Source organism: Ornithodoros turicata, chromosome 1 (assembly GCF_037126465.1).
Source record: "Ornithodoros turicata isolate Travis chromosome 1, ASM3712646v1, whole genome shotgun sequence".
In the NCBI taxonomy this organism is placed as follows: domain Eukaryota; kingdom Metazoa; phylum Arthropoda; class Arachnida; order Ixodida; family Argasidae; genus Ornithodoros; species Ornithodoros turicata.
In genome coordinates, this window is record NC_088201.1 from 81,485,618 (window position 1) to 81,492,926 (window position 7,309).

Genomic DNA, 7,309 nt, shown 5'->3' on the forward strand with positions numbered 1-7,309 from the left:
GGGTCTATATAGGTATCTAATAGACGAGGGTCTATTTTTTGCCTAAAGAGTCTCTTTTGCCTAAAAACCTCTAAAGAGTTCGGCATTGATTCCGTCTCACAGGACACATCGCACATCTTAAGCATCGTTTTAGGTGTACATTTTGAACCTCATGTCTCATATGTCAAGAATGGAGGATCAGGCCAGGAGACTGCCTTCGGAACAGAGCATCCATAATGTAAAAGCCTGAGTCTGGGCACACAGAGGGACGGCACACAACACACGACTGAGTATGACACTGACAGAGTATGTTCTTTTGCTGAACATAGTTGAAGAAAAGTCGCCAGTAGCGTAGCCAGAAAATCACTACGCAAGAGGTCCCACGAGAACTTTACATTCGAGAAAGGATTTCACACTCGTTTCCACTCTCCAAAATGCACCAGCAGAGGTGAAAGATGATGAAAGATGAAAGTCACTGAAAAGGTTAGCCAGCTGTAGGGATCGAACCCACATATCTTGGATTACCGGTCCAGGGCTTTACCAATTGAGCTAAGCTAACACGCCTCTCCAGCGACCCTCAGAACATCAGTTTCTCCCTTGTGCACCAGCAGAGGTTCGATTTCAGGGGTTTTGGACCCCCAAACCCCCCCCCCCCCATCCAAGACCCGAGAGGCTTCACTCTAGATATGTGTCATCTGAACGCTCGATCTCTCTTCTGTCATTCATACGTCGAGCTGACCCTTCCTTCTTCTTTTTACGGGATTCATCGGACTCTGTCGGTTGTGCGCACTCCGATGAGAGTGCTGTTTTCCGGTAGAAACCGGTTGCGCCACTACAGTATATCGTTCTTTGTCGCTATTAACGGCTGCGCAGAGCAAATGTATGTTTCCTCTTCCAAACATGTGCGTCGGTGGTATAGTGGTTAGCATAGCTGCCTTCCAAGCAGTTGACCCGGGTTCGATTCCCGGCCGACGCATACATTTTTATTATTTTTTTGCATTTCTCTCCACCTTGTCCGGCATGCCTTTCGGAAGGAACTGTTTCGTGTTAAGTAATAATTGTTTCTTGTTCTTCTTATTTACATTCAGCGAAATGATTCTGCTTCGGATACCATTATTTCTAGTTTTCCTTTTCTTTTTGTTAGTGCGTCAGCATTAGTGTTCTCGCTAGGCAAGAATCGCGAAGTGTTGTGTCTGTAGTCACAGAAGTAGAGAGAGGCAATCCGAGGGGAGAGGGCACGTGGATATCCGGACGCGGCGCCGGCGTGGCGGCAGCAGCTCCAACAGCTCCCCATAGAGCCCATAGTTCGAGATAATTAACACAACACTGGGCACATGACCAATGAGAGTGCAACGTTGTAGAAATTATGCAATGCCTGTCGCCAATCAGGAGCCTAACTTTGGCTGACCTTTCGGCCGGTTCTGGCTACCGTCGACTTCTACCGGATTTCACGCCTACCGCCTTTACCCGATATTCAAATTAACTGAAGCTTCTTTTGGCTAAAAGAAATATTTATTTGGCACAAAGCACTGATTCAAAGATCTGATACATGGGTGCACTGTGAATACAACGTCCACTGCGTTGTTGACACACTGTAACAAAGTTCGAACTTGAAGCAAAACGAACACACCGTTCATTTCTTAACACCGAGGCGGTTTTATGAGTGCGTGCCATTTTATGATGGGTATCTTCTTTCGCTGCTTGCCGAGCGGAAAGCGCTTGCGTGGCACGTAATCCTGTCTTTGTTGTCAGCCCTCGAAATCGGACGGCGCCCGAGCGTGTTCGACTATTCTCTAGAGAACTGGCCTAGGATTTTCCCTCTCCCTCGCGCGCCCCGCCCACCCGGAGCGCGCCAATGGGAGGACGCGTGGGCGGAGTCGACTTTCATCGCCATCTGGGGGCAGAGGTTCGAACATAGACGGAGATGTGCTTTTCGCGATGCTACGTCCACTGGGTCGTTCCATTCACCATGGCCCTGAGGTGGCCCGTGTTCCAGAGATGGCGCTGCTCGATCTGTGAACCTAGGGACGTGCGTTCCTTGGGACCACGAAAATGGTCGGCGATAAGTACTGTGTCTGAGCGATGCTCGCGTTTGTCTGTTTGTTTGTTTTTGCTTTTAATTTTGCTTTTAATAAACGCTTCATGATCGGCGTCTCTGAGCGATGCCCGCGTTTGTTTGTTTGTTTGTTTTTGCTTTTAATGAACGCTTCATGATCGGCGTCTCTGAGCGATGCCCGCGTTTGTTTGTTTGTTTTTGCTTTTAATGAACGTTTTATGATGGCTTGTTTTTGCTTTTAATAAACGTTTCATGATCGGCGTCCCTGAGCGATGGCCGCGTTTGTTTGTTTGTTTTTGCTTTTAATGAACGCGGGCGTCTTATCAAGATCATTCTAACAACGCGTGTTCCATATGTTTAATAAAGCAAACAAACGCGGGCATCGCCCAAGGACGCCGATCATGAAGCGTTTATTAAAAGCAAGAACAAGCCATCATAAAGCGTTCATTAAAAGCAAAAACAAACAAACAAACGCCGGCTTCGCTCAGAGACGCCGATCATGAAGCGTTTATTAAAAGCAAAAACAAGCCATCATAAAACGTTCATTAAAAGCAAAAACAAACAAACGCGGGCATCGCTCAGAGACGCCGATCATGAAACGTTTATTAAAAGCAAAAACAAGCCATCATAAAACGTTCATTAAAAGCAAAAACAAACAAACAGACAAACGCGAGCATCGCTCAGGCACAGTACTTATCGCCGACCATTTTCCTGGTCCCAAGGAACGCGCGTCCCTAGGTTCACATAGAGCGCCATCTCTGGAACACGGGCCAACTCAGGGCCATGGTGAATGGAACGACCCAGTGGACATAGCATCGCGAAAAGCACGTCTCCGTCTACGTTCGAACCTCTGCCCCCAGATGGCAATGAAAGTCGACTCCGCCCACGCGTCCTCCCATTGGCGCGCTCCGGGTGGGCGGGGCGCGCGAGGGAGAGGGAAAATCCTAGGCCAGTTCTCTAGAGAATAGTCGCGTGTTCTTCACTCTCCAACCACTCCAACTCACGAAGCATTCCAGTTCCGGAGTTGATAGACTGTTTGTGGGATAATAGTTGTGTCCAGGAACAGTACAACACGCGTAGAATCACATCGACGCATGAATAAGCCAGCGAACACATTTCTACAAACTGTTCTGCCGATTGACACCACCGAAACACGGAACACAAGAGGACGCCGTGCCGTCCAAATTTATCATAAGCATCGTTTTTCGTTGCTTGCAGAGCGGAAGGCGCTCGTGTGGCACGTAATCGTATTCCTGTCTGTTGTCAGCCCTCGAAATCGGATGGCGCCCGAACGCGTTCTTCACTCTCCAACCGCTGCAACTCACGAAGCATTCCAGTTCAGTAGTTGATAGACTGTTCGTGGGATAATAGTCGTGTCCAGTCCTCCTCAGGTAACCGAGGATGCGGCTGTAGAGTATGTACCACTGTGCCAATCTACAACGTTGCAAGCTTATTGGCCCAGACTGTGTGCGCGCTCCGATTGGTCGAGAATGTTTTGAAATCGCATTTTGTACGCCCGCATGTGCGTGCAGCGTCCCGGCGGCCGTTTCAGCAGTTTCAGCATAGTTTCGAAATAGCACGCATCGGCCGGCACGGCGTCCGTCCTCATGTGTTACGTGTTACGGTGGTGTCAACCGGCAGAACAGTTTGTGATTCTACGCGTGTTGTGCTGTTCCTTGACACGACGATTATCCCACGAACAGTCTATCAACTACGGAACTGGAATGCTTCGTGGGTTGGAGCCGTTAGAGAGTGGAGAACGCGTTCGGGCGCCGTCGGACTTTCAGGGCTGACAACAAAGACAGGATTACGATTACGTGCCACACAAGCGCCTTCCGTTCTGCAAGCAACGAAAGAAGATGCTCATAGAATCGGCTGGCACGGCGTCCTCTTGTCTTCCGTGATTCGTTGATTTCAATCGGCAGAACAGTTTCTAGAAGTGTTCGCTGGTTTATTCATGCGTCGATGTGATTCAACGTGTGCTGTGCTGTTCCTGGACATGACCATTATCCCACGAACAGTCTATCAACTCCGGACTAGAATTCTTCGTGAGTTGGAGCGGTTGGAGAGTGAAGAACACGCTCGGGCGCCGTTGGATTTCGAGGGCTGACGGCTGGAGGGCTGTGCTCGTTTTGCTTGAAGTTCGAACTTAGTTACAGTGCGTCAACAACGCAGTGGACTTTGTATTCACAGTGCACCCATGTATCAGATCTTTGAATCAGTGCTTTGTGTCAAATAAATATTTCTTTTCGACAAAAGAAGCTTCAGTTATTTTGAATATCGGGTAACGGCGGTAGTCGTGAAATCCGGTAGAAGTCGATGGTAGCCAGAACCTGCCGAAAGGTCAGCCAAAGTTAAGGTTCCTGATTGGCCGACTGGCATTGCACAATTTCTACAACGTTGCACTCTCATTGGTCGTGTGCCCAGTGTTGTGTGAATTATCTCAAACTATGGGCTCTATGGGGAGCTGTTGGAGCCTCGTCGTGTCCAGGAACAGCACAACACGCGTAGAATCACAAACTGTTCATGCAATTGACAACACCGGAACACAAGAGGACGGACGCCGTCCCGGCCCATGCGTGATATTTCGAAACTCTGCTGAAACGGCCGCCGGGACGCTGCACGCACATGCGCGCGTACAAAATGGGATTTCAAAACATTGTCGACCAATCGGAGCGCGCACAGAGTCTGGGCCAATGAGCTTGCAACGTTGTAGGTTGGCGCAGGACTGGCGGCTGTGGCAGACGCAGCCGCTGCTGTGGTGGTCGACAGTTTCATGATGTGTCTGCATGGGCTCGTCATGGACTATGAAAGCTGTGGGGAGGACCGGCGACGAAAGAAGGCTGAGGCTGCGAGATGGCGCCGCCAAGCTGAATAGGAGCAAGCTCGAAAGGCTCGTTTGCCTGCGTATGCTGTCTTGCGTTAGCGTTGTTAAGGGTTGTGTAGCGTTTGTGAAGGGTCGTTGAAGGGTTGTGTAGCGTTGTGAAGGGGAGTTCCAAAAGGGTTTTCAAGTTTGAACGCGACGCCAGCAGTGCACGTGCAGCTGTGGTGGTCGACAGTTTCACATGTGTCTGCGTGGGCGCGCCATGGACTATGAAAGCTGTGCGGAGGATCGGCGACGAAAGAAGGCTGAGGCTGCGAGACGGCGCCGCCAAGCTGAATAGGAGCTAGCCCGAAAGGCTCGTTAGCTTGCGAGCGCTGTCTTGCATTAGCGTTGTGTAGGGTCGTGTGAAGGGTTGTGTAGCGTTTGTGAAGGGTCGTTGAAAGGTTGTGTGGCGTTGCGAAGGGGAGTTCCAAAAGGGGTTTTCAAGTTTTAATGCGGCGCCAGCAGTGCACGTGCAGCAGCTGTGGTGGTCGACAGTTTCACATGTGTCTGCGTGGGCGCGCCATGGACTATGAAAGCTGTGCGGAGGATCGGCGACGAAAGAAGCCTGAGGCGGCGAGACGGCGCCGCCAAGCTGAATAGGAGCAAGCCCGAAAGGCTCGTTTGCTTGCAAATGCTGTCTTGCGTTAGCGTTGTGTAGGGTCGTGTGGAGGGTTGTGCAGCGTTTGTGAAGTGTCGTTGAAAGGTTGTGTACGGTTGTGAAGGGGAGTTCCAAAAGCGGTTTTCAAGTTTTAATGCGGCGCCAGCAGTGCACGTGCAGCTGTGGTGGTCGACAGTTTTACATGTGTCTGCGTCGGCGCGCCACGGACTACGAAAGCTGTGCGGAGGATCGGCGACGAAAGAAGCCTGAGGCTGCGAGACGGTGCCGCCAAGCTGAATAGGAGCAAGCCCGAAAGGCTCGTTTGCTTGCGAATGCTGTCTTGCATTAGCGTTGTGTAGGGTCGTGTGAAGGGTTGTGTAGCGTTTGTGAAGGGTCGTTGAAGGGTTGTGTAGCGTTGTGAAGGGGAGTTCCAAAAGGGGTTTTCAAGTTTTAGCGCGGCACCGGCAGTGCAGGTGCAGCTGTGGTGGTCGACAGCTTCACCACTACGAAATTAAAATGAAGAAATCCTACCAATATAGTGGTTGTACGCTGTCGCTGCTCTGATGTAACGTTATCACTTGAATACGACGTTGTTCTCCTATAGGGAAGACCTCGTTTTGGGCTCTTGAAGTATCATCATCAACGTCACCAGTCCCCACAGCCACAGCCCCAACGGCGCACACGCACATCACGCAGAAAACGCCGTTGACTATCCAAGCACCAACCCTCATGCAGTCACCTACCTTTCTATGAAGGCGAAAACTCATGAAGAAACGCACCCGATACCTGCATCATCTACAACTACCTCCTGGCATACAACACAGCACCTAAAGGCCACACACCCAAAACAGTTAACGCATTAGGGAAACTGACACCTGAACTAAAGTTACAGCTAGTGAAGATCAACCCTTAGCAACACATCTCAAACAGTGTCACGGGCAACTCACTACAATGCAGGACCACATAAGCGATATCAGTCTTACCTACACTGAGGCAAACACTATCGAACTACACATCCAACAGCGCGACCGGGATCTAGCCAACGAGGAACAACCATAACGCAGAAAACCTAATCCCAACAACGACACAAATAACGGTGTTACTAACACATCAGTCCACGCAGAAGCAGGTCAAACATACAGCACCACAATTACAGCTCCCCGCACCGCTACAAATACCAGGAGTGATGACCTCAAACACCTTACCCCAACAAACGCAGGCGCAGGGCGTTTCTATTTACTTCCCAAGATCCACAAGGTACACGCCAACGAGTTCTATACGGCTGACATCCCCAGCAGGTGTATTGTTTCTAATAACACCACACCAACTGAAAGACTCTCAAAATTCCTCGACCACTATTTAACTCACATTCCCACAACACTGCCATCCCATGTACAAGACACGCCACACTCTCTTAAAATAATCAGATGATGATGGTGATGGTAGAAGACAAACATGGAGAATTATCAGAGATTTAAACAACATGCGTACATTTGGTAGTGGAACAATTCTCGCCACACTAGATGTAAAATCACTGTGTACTAACATCCCACACAACGACGGAATCACAGCCCTCCTTCAGTACCCTGTCTACAACAAACACCAGAAAAGACCCAGAAACCATCCTCACTCTAATGCACTTTGTCCTTAAACTGAATTACTGCGAGTTCAATGACGAATACTACCTGGAAGTACATGGTACCAGTATGGGCACAACTGTTGCACCCACCTATACGCAAATATATTCAAGGGGTCCCTAGAAAACAAAGTTCTTAGCGCCCTTACATTAAAACCCACTGTGTACCTTCGA

The 7,309-nt window shown here is 49.7% G+C and overlaps 1 non-coding gene across 1 annotated transcript; it reads left to right on the top strand.

The window, feature by feature from the left end:
- Positions 1 to 883: 883 nt before the first annotated feature.
- Positions 884 to 955, top strand: Trnag-ucc (transfer RNA glycine (anticodon UCC)). Its single transcript has one exon. It is a non-coding gene; the product is annotated as a tRNA-Gly (tRNA).
- The last annotated feature ends 6,354 nt before the right edge of the window (positions 956 to 7,309 follow it).